At 33.7% G+C, this 12,813-nt stretch overlaps 1 protein-coding gene and 1 long non-coding RNA gene across 2 annotated transcripts in view; both read left to right on the forward strand.

Annotated features, from left to right (window-relative positions):
- The window catches only part of LOC126978910 (protein Wnt-1-like), a 136,633-nt gene that overhangs the window by 22,662 nt on the left and 101,158 nt on the right, over positions 1–12,813 (forward strand). The gene's annotated exons all lie outside the window — the stretch shown is intronic.
- LOC126979049 (uncharacterized) overlaps positions 8,083–12,813 on the forward strand; it is a 67,572-nt gene continuing 62,841 nt past the window's right edge. The window contains exon 1 of the long non-coding RNA XR_007732745.1: positions 8,083–8,375. This is a non-coding gene — a long non-coding RNA (uncharacterized LOC126979049). The remainder of the gene's footprint in view (positions 8,376–12,813) is intronic.

A 12,813-nucleotide genomic window follows, 5' to 3' on the forward strand; every position in this document is an offset into this window, starting at 1 on the left:
AAATGTTGTTAGTTTTCTTGAGTGTGAAGATGTCCCGTAGGTATAAAGGCGAAACACGTATCAAATTGGTTAAAAATAAATCTTAGCAGAATTAACACTCAAGAAAACTTAAAAGATTTGGTTAATTATTATGGTTCCATTACGAACGTACAGGTTCTGGTTACAAACTCTTATAACATAAAATATTTTATATAAAGTTAGCATTGCCAGTCTTTTAAGTTTGTGCTTTGTTTTAAGTAACACATTATTACGACCTGGTAACACTGCATAAGGAAGCTCATTCTATAGTTTCATTGTAAGTTTTGCGAGAAATTTCCTGCCTCGCTCAACTTTGTGGAATCAATTGACCGGCTGCACAAAGTATGAACATAGGTAATATAGGTATCACTAAATTCTCGTTTTTGCAATGGTAAAATTTGTATTGTTTAATGTTGGGCTAGATATCTTTAAAAATAATATGACATCATCTTCAATCTGAATATCATCATAATCATAATCCAATTTCAAATACACTTCTTTGAGTTAATACGTTTGGGGCTTTGACTCAATTATTGTTACCTCTTCATGTACCAGTGGGAGGAGGATGCCGGCTAGATGGGTATCCCAATGGAGCTTATTTCTGTCGTGAAGCAGTGATGTCCAAGCATTTTTGTGTTTTGGTCTGAAAGGCTCCGAAGCTATTGAAATTACTGGGCAAATGAGACTTAACATCTTATGTTCTAGGTGACGAGCGCTATTGTGGTGCCACTCAGAAATCTTGGGTTTTTCAAGAATCCTGAGCGGCACTGCATTGTAATGGGCAGGGCGTATCAATTACTAACAGCTGAACATCCTGCTCGTCTCGTCCCTTATTTTCATAAATCTTCCTCATCAACAAGAACAGCCCTAAATAATATAGGAGTATGAATTCTAGGTTTCCTTCAGGGAGTTGTGGAAGCATTCTTAGTTAGGGAAATACCCAACCGATACGACTTAGGGACTTTCAAGCTTAGAAAAAACTCCGAAACTAAAGGCCGGCAACGCATCTCTTGACTCCTGATGTAACGGATGTCCATGAGCTTACCACCTTCCACCATCATCGTACCCGTTTTTGTCAAATGACAATGATTAAAATTAATTCTATCTTCGGCTTTTTTTAATTTATTTGGTGGCACGATATGCAAGTCCATAGGCCTAGACCTTCGGCTCGAGGTTTACTGTTGCCATAATAAAGTTGAAATAATATGTACATATCTACGTTTAGATAATTTTATTTTATTCAAATTCAATCTGTTGATAAGTTTTATAGATAAATGATGTATTAAATATTATGTTACGGTAAGTTGCGCATATTTTTCATTTTAGGCTCCGTATGAGTTAAGTTCGACTATTCTGTTATTATTATATGGCAAGGTTGGTACTCAATCAGAAAGTCAAAAAATACTTTTATTAAAATCTGCAGCTGCTATATGAATTGATAAATTTCTAAAATTATTACCTTTTTTTTAAATTAATGTTTGTAATACTTTTGTATACTCTGGGGCACATTTTGTCCGTCTCATTTCCACATGAAATGATAACACTAAACATCTATTGTTCTCATTAAGTTCCTCACGGGTGATTGATTGGATTCTATAAACCCCAAAATGAAACGTATGAAAACCTATGAAACAACTGCCAAAACAGATTGAAACCATTCCGACCTTAATTGCATTCTTACCCTAACACGGAGGATTTAAATAGCCCATGTGTTCTAAACATTCACGACCAGATTGTGTCCGATTCAATTTTACACGGTCGTATATCACACAAACACTCCGGATAAAATCATTTATAAGACGTCATGTCTAGATGTGCATGTACAAACTACGAAATAGGGTTGTCTCTGATAGTAAAAATAAATTGTGTGGTGTTATGGGACACCCGGTAGGAACGAAATTTCTTGTATTATTCGAGCTATTCTGAAAAACTCAATAATGGCGTATATTATAATATAATCAATGATATAACGAATTACATATCCAGAAGTGTCGCGAAATTACATAAGTACATAATCACATCAATTTGGCCGCAATGTTAGAAGTTAAAACTGTTTTTAGTAGAAACCTCTGTATTTACTTAAGATTACATTCCATTATATCTACAACATACTTAAAAAAATTATAATTGCGTTTCTACTTACAGTCAATCAGACATGCGTGAAAAATAAATTTATGAAATTGTTTGTCTGAGAAGTAATAACAAATAATATAAATATAAAACATATTTACAATTGCTTCTACACAAATAAAAAGAAAAATACATATATAAAACAAATTTAAATTTTTAATTAAAAAAATGTTTTTTGACGTTGCTTGGTAGTACCGAATTACATAAATCTAAAATCCATGATAAATGAGAAATGACTGAAATTAATAGAAAATAAAAAAACATTTTCATCTACATATATACATATATACTAGACGCAACTGGGATTACAATTATTAATGATTATATGGTGGTTTTTTTTCTACACTACAATATATTTGAGTCTGCTTTTTGTCCTTTGCCTTAATATTTTCAATTTAATTTATGTAGATAAGAACTGTATAAAATCTTTAAGGTATTTCATTGAAAAAGAGGACCAGGGATATGAGAATTATCATGGTTTTATGCAAATTATTTAATTTATGGGTTCCAGTGACAGCCCTGATATCGCCTAAGGGCTAGTGCACATCGTTCGGCTAATTTGGCGATGTTATACACGCCGCTCCACTCTTTACCCTGCCTATTACAGTATTAGAATATAATAGAGAGGGGTATTAAGTTTCATCGATTATCGATATGATTCTTTTTTATCACATTATTTGGTTGTGTTAAAACTACTAACAAGTAAATAACTTAGAGATACTATACTCTACTATTTTAAATATAGTTTTCTGAAGATCTTTTGTTCAAATGTTTCTATCAGCTTTTTGTATTAACATTCAGAACAAATAACAGAAGCATCGAAACCTTCATAATAATGGTGGAAGCTGTTTATTACAATATTATCTTAAAATAGAATATTGCACCCATAGCCGTACCGTATTAACAATTTTTTTACAATAATTACTGATTACTTTTTCCTACTTTATGGACTAGTTGTAACTATATGTATAGCTCCAATTGAATATAGTTACAACTAGTTACATATAGTTACAACTCTTCATACCCTCATGAATACATCACCCAAGATTGTTTCAGATATACCTGTACATTTATGATATGTTAGGTAGAAGACTGCGAACGGCACGATAAAAGGATCAAGTCAAACACTGATTTCTGGAAGAATTTCGTTAAGTATTCCGATCAATCACCCGGCGTCCGATAAATTTTTATCGATACACCAGTTACGTCACTAAATAAATATTTAGTTTCACCCCTTTCAGCGTGTTTATTTATTAGCTGTATGGCGGGTTTGTTACCCGGGGGTGACTGCAATGAATGCGTAATAACGAACGAATAACTTGCTTTATAAGAAGAGACATGGGTCTTTTTGTTATTTTTTTAAATTATAATCATAGCGACACGAAGTGTTATTAGTGCTTGAAAACAAAAATAAAATACTTATTTTTTTTATATTTTACTGAACTGTAATGGGCACATGACTATCCAATTGACACGAGAGTGGGTCAGAGACTGGAAAATAAATACAAAGCTTAAAAGAACGAGCCTTTATTGCGTTCAATTTTCCGAACTTGCACTTCGCCGGTCTGCCGCTGTTCCTCTTGCTGATGGCGGTGCCTTCAGCAGATCCACCGTACCGAACACTAATTCTCTTCCATGTTTTTCTTCTCCTGGATCAGTTTCCACTTTTCACTACTTCTTCTTATCTTCCTTCTTTTCCTTTATAGAATCGTACTATTTTCATAGTTTTATTTGTAATCGTTTTGCGCATGACTTTAATTTATTTTCAAAAATAAGATTTAAGTTATTCCTTGGTATGTTATGGAGGCTCCGGTTTGCGCAATTTAACATCTTAATTGACTCCATTTTACGAACAGAGTTGTCTGGTCTCCCAAGCTAATCCAGCTTCTCCCAGTAGTTTCCTAAGATGTTCATAGGCTTCTCGGAGGTTGTGTTTTTGAGGATTTTATGCGTTGGTCAGCTATATTGTACCCACATTCCAGAATGTTTCCGTCTTCGACGTGATTACATAAGCTGTTTCCCAATGAAATTGCCGTGGAAATCATTCAACTTGATTTTTTTTAATGGAAGAAGAGGACAAAACGAGCGTACTCGAAATCTGCTCGCTGTTGATTAGAAAACTATCCTGAATGAAATAGATAGAGAGTCAGGTAGACAAAACTTTTAAAGGTAAAACTAAAGAACTTTTGTGGAATCATTTGTGGCTGCTATTCCCTTCTGATACGACTTTATGACCTTCATTCTAGAGGCTAGCAACTCACCTCTGGTATTGTTAATGTCCTAATGGGTGGCCTGGTCTTTTACTTTCCATCAGACAAGTCACATGACGGCTTGTCCCCTTCTTATGTAAAAAAAACGTGTAAACAATGATTTAAATTATGTTTAGCTGTTATAGATATAATAGATACCAACCAAAATACACATAAATTTTATTTATATGTTTTGATTGTGCGCGATTTTGTTTTCATGAATTTCAAATGTGTTTTTTTTAATCAGATCTTATATTTTGCGCAGTACATACACGCGATAAACATTAGCCTCCTTATTCATAATAGTCTGCTAACTTAAAGCATTGCTAATTCTCACTCTGTCCTCTTCTATTGACCTAGCTCAGAATGAGAAAAAACACTCCTTAGCGGCTGTTTTAAGCTAGCGGACCATTATGAATAAGGGTATATATATATATTACTAGCGAATAGCAATGCTCCACGGTTTCACTCGCTTAGATACGGATCTCGTGGTAGTGGAAGGTCTTATAAGGCGGACTATAGATTTATTTTTGTTGATATAAAAGTTTTATTTCACTAAGTTATTATTTTATTATTGCATTATTTTCTTTAGATCGACATTTTTAAATTAGGTATGTCTTTTAATTGAAATGTCCGATTTTAATAATATAAAAGTATTTTTAAAATACTACCTGTAATACAGGTTTTGATACGGTCTTAAATAAAATATCATGGAATAAGGATTAATACAGTGGTATGAATAATATGATTTGATTATTGTCGGCACTTATATGAACTTTTAAAGTGTAAAGAAGTAGTTATAGTGGCATAACTACAGTAGTTGGACATATGGTATCCCGGACTTTTTTGTAGATATTGATACGTTCTAGAACACTGTAGAACATTTTGTTTAATTCTATCATCAATAGTTTCCGCAGCGCACGCGATGACAGATTTTTTTCACACCTTGGGTTATATTATTGAATTGTTATAGCGATTCCTATTTTTTAATGTAATATAGCTCATGTTACTCAGTGAAGATGCAGCTTTCTTATGTTGAAATAATTTTTGAAATTTGTCCAGTAGTTTATGTGTTAAAATATTACAAACATACACACAAATGTTTCCTTTTTATAATATTAGTTTATATAAGTGTACATGTAGTATATATCGATTATCTTATAAGTACCTAACAAACCGACACACTTGTAATCTATTTATATTTATGGATGATTGCGAACAGAACTGATCGCATTGCTTATTATGAATATTTTCAATAAAGTTCTGCGAAACCTGTGGGTATGGGAACTACTTGTCTACAATTTATTGTTAACAGAATTATGAATTATTGTGAAAACGATCATATTATACGTATCAGCAAAACATGTTTTAAGTAATAAGTGAAGGAATAAGGGAAAGAGAGTGGGCATTACACATATATTTTACCAGTGGGAGGCTCCTTTGCACAGGAAGCCAGCTAGATTATGGGTACCAAACGGCGCCTATTTCTGCCGTGAATCAGTAATGTGTAAGCATCACGGTCTGAAGGGCGCCGTAGCTAGTGAAATTACTGGGCAAATGAGACTTAACATCTAGTGTCTCAAGGTGACGAGCGCAATTGTAGTGCCGCATTGTATAATGGGTAGAGCGTATCAATTACCATCAGCTAAAGTCCTGCTTGTCTCGACCATTATTTTCATTAAAAAAAATAGTATGTAGGCAAAAAATTTAACAAAAAGTGACGAAAGGGGTGAAACCTGGATTAAAAAGGAGATTCGGTAGGCCCAAAAACCCGTGCTGCTCAAGAACCACCGATAGATCAATTTTAATGATACCTTAGAACCATCTTCCAATCAGAATACCCGCATAAAATCCGTCCATTGACACTACGATGTAATAGACAGTCACACAAAATATACACACATAAGACATATAAGGCCTTGTTGACATATACAAAACAACTCCGAACATCCGACACACGTCATACTCTATTTTTTCTTATGTAAGTTTGTTTTAAATTACTACTTGCAAAGAATGTATTGTATTGTTTGCAGTTCTTCATAATATTGTGAAATTTATTATTCACATTGAGTGAGGTATAGAATTTCTATCACAGATACTAAAGAGTGTGCTATAGAATAAGTATTAATATTGAATACAATGTTGGCTTCATATTTAATCTAATATATAAAATTCTCGTGTCCCGGTGTTTGTTACCAAACTCTTCCGAAACGAAACCAATTTGTTTGAAAATTGATGTTATTTTTCACACCCCTTGAATGAAAATGGTCACCCACCTCTAAATATTTTTTTATTTTATTTGACATTTTTTTTTAGTTTTATTTTATTATGATTCAGCATTAAAAATACTTCTATCTAGTAAAGTTTTTCAGGTTGTTTTTTCAAGTTCTCAGAATTCTACCGTTTTCTAAAAGCATTATTAACCTTCCCGTGAGATGGCAGAAATGTATTTTAGACAACACGGGTAAATACTTCGATTAAAATAAGTTTATTTAATAATTAATTACCTAATGAAAAATTTATAATTTTTTAGTACAAACCGGCAAATTGAACTGTGAGCCTTTGAAATGTATTTTACATACTTTGGGTTAGTTAAGAAATCAACAATAGTTTCAGCCACTACTTCGTCTGGGCAACTTTGTGGTAGTGGTAATTGTATCTCATTGGTATAATCAAAGAGAGCAATAACAAAGAATTCACTAGCATGCAGTTGTACCCAGGGCCGGATTTAAACTCTAGCCGCCCCTGGGCACCGGAAAAAAATCCGCCCCAATACTGCAATTTTACATAAACGTATAGTTTATATATTTTATTTTTTAAAACTAAAATAACTAATTTATTGCAGAAACTTTATGATATGTTATATAGTCTAAAAACATGAATAAATATTTGTTTTTTTCTAACAATTATAAATTTGGTTAACTCATAATTATATTACATCAATTTTTTCACAGGCAAACACGTCCGACTTTTTGAATTGCGAATTGGTTGATTAAACAGAATTAATTAATTGTATTGACCAATCTTGATCACTAACAAAAATTTTTTCACTTTCAAAATTTTGCTGCCCTAAAAAATTTGCCGCCCTGGGCACTTGCCCCAACTGCCCCTAGTGTATTTCCACCGCTGGTTGTACCTACCTATTTGACGCAATTGTTCCTGCGCTTGATCAATTTCATTCTTTTACATTCCTGACTGTATTCTGTCATATAGTTCCTCACTTATATCTTTACATTATGCTTCTGCCATTTGTCGTGTATATACCGTATCTGCATTAAACTATATCACACTCATATATTGTTATGTGCAATCGATAGATCTAAAAGTGTCGTCAGTTTTTCAAATCAAAAGATATTCTAAGCGATAGTTATGTGATGCAGTGAACCTCCTCAAAATGGTGGTGCTTTTCCCTCCACTAGAAAGAACACCACTTCACAGTCCTCACTCAATGTAACAACAAAAATTTCTTAATTCTTTCGCTATCGAGTGGTACTTGTAATTAAATTTTTGATGAGGATGTTAGATATGTGGACATCATCTCTATTTTTCTTATACCTATATTTTTTTGGTATGGACTAATCACGTCAAAATTGTACAACATTTTGAACTTAGTGCCAAAGAAAACATAAAAATTACTATACCTATCATTCTTGCAACTAATATATTATTTTATATAAGCTGGCGCGTCTACGTGACAAGAGATGGACGAAAACGGTGACCACATGGGCGGGTCCACAGGGAAAAAGAAAGAGAGGTAGACCTGTAGCTAGTTGGGAAGATGACATCAAAAAAACAGCTGGCCCCAACTGGATTCAAGTAGCCCAATCTAGAGAGGAGTGGCTATCTTTGGAGGAGGCCTTCACCTACAGAGGAGTTCTTACAGAATGAAGAATAATAATATAGGATTAAGGAAAAACTAACACAAGTAAATTTTAGGAACCAAAGTTAATTACTAACAAAACTAATAATTGTATGTAGGTAAACTAACTTAATCTGACAAACCATAACTTCATGTTTTATAAGCTGTTAGAAATAAAAGGCTTTTTTAATATAAGCTTTACTCGAATTGGCATTTTCTTGTGAACTTCAAAATTTAAAAAAAAATAACTTTTTAGTTACCTAGTTATACATATATTTTAAGTTTTACTTTGTCTTAGCAGCAAAAAATACTGTTAAGTACTCTCAGCAAAGGAGTTTGATCACTTAACCCAAAAGGACATCTTATAAGTACAATAAAAAGCATATTAAGCCTCCGAAATCAAATACCCAACAGGAATTTTCAATTCTCGAATAAAATTCCCACAAAAACCCATAAACACACCACGTTTATTGCCGGAAAAAAAAGAATTTGAATCAACCGTTGACAGCTATTGAGATCGCTTTAAAATTAATGACGGTCGAGATATTATGCTACCAAATACAGTTGGTTGGTGGCACTGCCACTTTAAACACAAATTTAACTCGATGTATCTTGATTTATGGAGGTTAGCTATCAGAATAATTTTAATATTTGGTATAAACAGTGACGTATGCGAAGATTTTGTACAAACTTATTATGTACCTAACAGTCAATACTAATTTTCGGATTATTTTAATGAAAACTTATTGGACGTGCTGAGTACTTTTTTTTGTCGGTTTTGAATGTGACTGGGCCGTCACGCTAGGTAATTTAACGCTGGAGTCGACGAAAAAGGCTCGACAGAAGACCCATAACACCGGTAGGAAACCGGCTGCGACATCGACACCGTGTTGCGTCATAAACATGGAAACGATAATAATACAATAAATAAATAAATACATATATACTATAGTTATGGGAATAAAGCACTCCTCTCGGCTAATTACTTGCAAATAAAATATTTTTTTTTGTAATAGGAGGAGAAACGAGTGTACGGGTCATCTGATGTTAAGTGATCACCGCCTCCCACATTCTCTTGCAACACCAGTGGAATCACAGGAGTCTCATAGATGTTAACATGTGCATTTATGTAGGTTTATGTAAATTGATTTTTATTTAAAATAACCAAAAAATCGTCATAATGGTTTGTCAGTTATAATATAATACGTCTCAATTAATTCACACTGTCTATTACGAATGAATACAAAAAAGGACATTGTTAAACTATATAGGTATTTATCATGTAAAGGTTTGCACCTGCCGCGATTTGAACCCAGGACCTCTAGCTCTAACTCCAGATTTTGAGTAATATAACGTTAATGGTCAAATTATAATCACAAAATACTATAAGCAATCGCTATTGGCTACCATGGATTTATCAGGTATACATATATTGTGTATCCAATAAAGTATATAGCATCAATAATTGCTGTTAAAAGAGCGACGATATTACCGCCTGTATGAGAGAGCCATAACGCTCAAACAAAATAAAAAGCAATAATCCCAACCTTCCGAAAATGTTACCAAATGAAATATTTTGTAATTAAACTTAATATGTACACCTTCACACACTTGCATACTTCTTTAATGGAGAATTCGGGTAGAGTTTTGTTTTACTGTTTTATCACTTTATGGTACTCATTATACTCTTAACAACATTACTATATATTATGTTATGCGATTAAAGTTTAAGGATTTTATAACGAAATTCTTTTTGGTCGCTATTGTTCTATTTCTACTTCGATGCAAAAATTTTTGATATAGTATAGGCCGGGTCCACACTTAACGAATTAGTTGAAAAAAAAAAACTATAGAACGAAATTTTTTACCTAGCTGATGTATAAACTTTACTAGGTAGAAAAATAGTAGTCGATTAGGTCTGGCAAATACGGAAGATGTTTGAGGGTTCCTGAATCTAGATCCTACCGCGTTTCAACGGTTTTATGAGCTGTGATGATGTTGCGTGATCATGGAGTAACAATGATTTAATGACGAGTCAGGGCTGTCTTACTGCGAGTTTCTCTATCATTTTCCGAAGTTCAGCACGATAGATATCTGCTCTAATTGCTGGACAGAACAGAATCTGAATCTGACCACCAAACAGCCACTATTCTTTGGCTAAGCTTCGTTTTTGGACATTTTGGCGGCATTTTACCTGCAATTAGCCAATGCGATGTCCGCTTGCGATTAACGTTTAGAAGCGACCATGTATCATACATTTTAATCCGCCCCAAAATTCGTTCATTTATCTGAAGGTTCAACATGGTAGGGCAAGATTCAACGTGTGCTTGTCTAGGGTAGGTGAAGTACACGAAATCGACGATTTCATATTTAATTTATAGTAGGTATAAGATACGAGTATACAGAAGTTTGTTGTAACGTAATTACGTAATAAGCTAATTAATAATTGTTTTAAGAGATTCAAGAGGAATAAGCCAAAGATAAGCAAAATGGGTTGCTTTTGTCACCTCCAAGCCGCACTTATCTCCGTTTCAAATCGTAAGTTTATGAAATTGAACCTTATTGGAATACATTATGGTTGGTTATAATACATCAATACATGTGTTGACAAATGCTGATCCAACGTTTGTCAACACATCAAATAATTGGACGCGTCTGATTGTTTGAGATAGGTGCAAGCTGTTAGGGTGACCAATATTTCTGTTTTTATAATGGAAACAATAACTTCGATTTCAATTTCATTTTGTGGTAGGATTTGCCGAAGTTATATGATTCGATCCAGAGGACACTTACATATACCAAAATCAATATATTGTTTTTATGATCAAATTAATTTGAACAAATAAAATTTTTTGTAATGGTGATAGTATTTTTCATCAAGATGGCATAACAATACATTAAGATAAATATGTCCTCTCATTTTATTTTTCTAACTTTGGTTTGCTGTTGTGCAGTCCTATACTATATATCTTATTTACTTGAAAATTGAAAAAAAAAATAGTCATAAATGAATATCCTTATTATATAAATAATAGTTAAAGTAGGAGCATCTTTCATCATTCATTCATTCAACAAATAATAGAATTTTAAATTACAACGAAGAGCAGGTTGATAATAAATAAATCATCTACGATCGGCTTCATTCTTTGGCGTTGCGTAGAGAAGTGGGTTCTCCCTGAATGTGTGGCGGTCCTCCACAGTGCGGTTTTCAAGAAACTTTCTTCCACGTACTACAAAGCTGTGAATGAGCTTCCTTGTGCGGTGTTTCCGCGACGATATGACATGAGTAACTTCAAAAAAAGGTACCTTTCTTAAAGCACAGCAACGCTCTTGTGATTCCTCTGGAGTTGCAAGAGAATGTGGGCGGCGGTGATCATTTAACTCCAGTTGACCTGTAAGCTCGTTTGTCCTACTTTTCTATATAAAAAAAAACTTCCACCGCATATATCACGGGGAGTCTTCTGAGGAGTTCTTCGAATTGATACCAGCAGCTGAATTTGACCACCGAACATTACGTCAAAATGTGAAAAACCACGTGACATTCAGGAAATAGATTAGATAATAGATAAGATAGATAGAATAGATCAACTCTTTAAATATAATGTGATAAAAAGCCTTGGTAAGTTTGTGGGGTTCGATCCTACTCCCTCTCGGAAGACTTAGGGGAAAAGAACCAGAGCTTAAATCTGGCGCCTTAGAGTGGGCGGCTAAACTGACTTGAAAGCAGTGGTTGAAATTATTAATGATACAACTTCACCCCTACTACAATCGGTCGCGGTAAAAGAAATCGAATACTTACCGACTCTTCCTGAATAAAAAGAACGAAATATAAACAATATAAAACCTTCGAGTTTGTTGGTGCAGCACAGAGTTTGTCAATAAAGTTTGAGTTTATATATTTCTTTGTTAATGTTTTTTAATCATCCTATTAAGACATCATTGAACCAACATATTGTCAAGATTTTATGTATACGTACCTACGTCATGTCTACTAAGTAGTTCACAAACAGAAATACCATTTTTATACTTACCCTACTAAAGCATCACCAGCCAAGTTAACATGAGCTCGGAGCATATAGGAACCCGTCTTGTAGCAGGATCAATCGCTGACCAGTTTGTTGTGTGTACCATGTCATTTGAATGTGTAAATAGATTAGGGTCATTTTAAAGGGAATTGTAAGGGTTTTTAAGAGTTCCCTAAATATAATGGTGCTAATGGACGGTTTTGCTTTGAAAGTGAAACGATTAATATTGGTTGCAGGGAATCTTCGTTATTTAACAATACTCTGGTGGTTCGTGTCTGAGACTCCATCCTATTTTTTATATGATATATAGTAGCTTCGCCGGTATCTATTGAGTAATGGCGGGTTCACATGGATTAGTTTTAGTTGAGCCAATATAGCCAATGAGTTTTTTGCTACTTTTTTTCATTAGCTCAACCCTTTACGAAGTAGCGGTAGATTGTATAAGAAAAATATTTTTATAACATTCATAAGTGTCATATCCGTGACCTACCTACATGAATAAAGTGATTTTGATTTGATTGATTTGAAATCA

Source organism: Leptidea sinapis, chromosome 3 (assembly GCF_905404315.1).
Source record: "Leptidea sinapis chromosome 3, ilLepSina1.1, whole genome shotgun sequence".
NCBI classification, from domain to species: Eukaryota; Metazoa; Arthropoda; class Insecta; order Lepidoptera; family Pieridae; genus Leptidea; species Leptidea sinapis.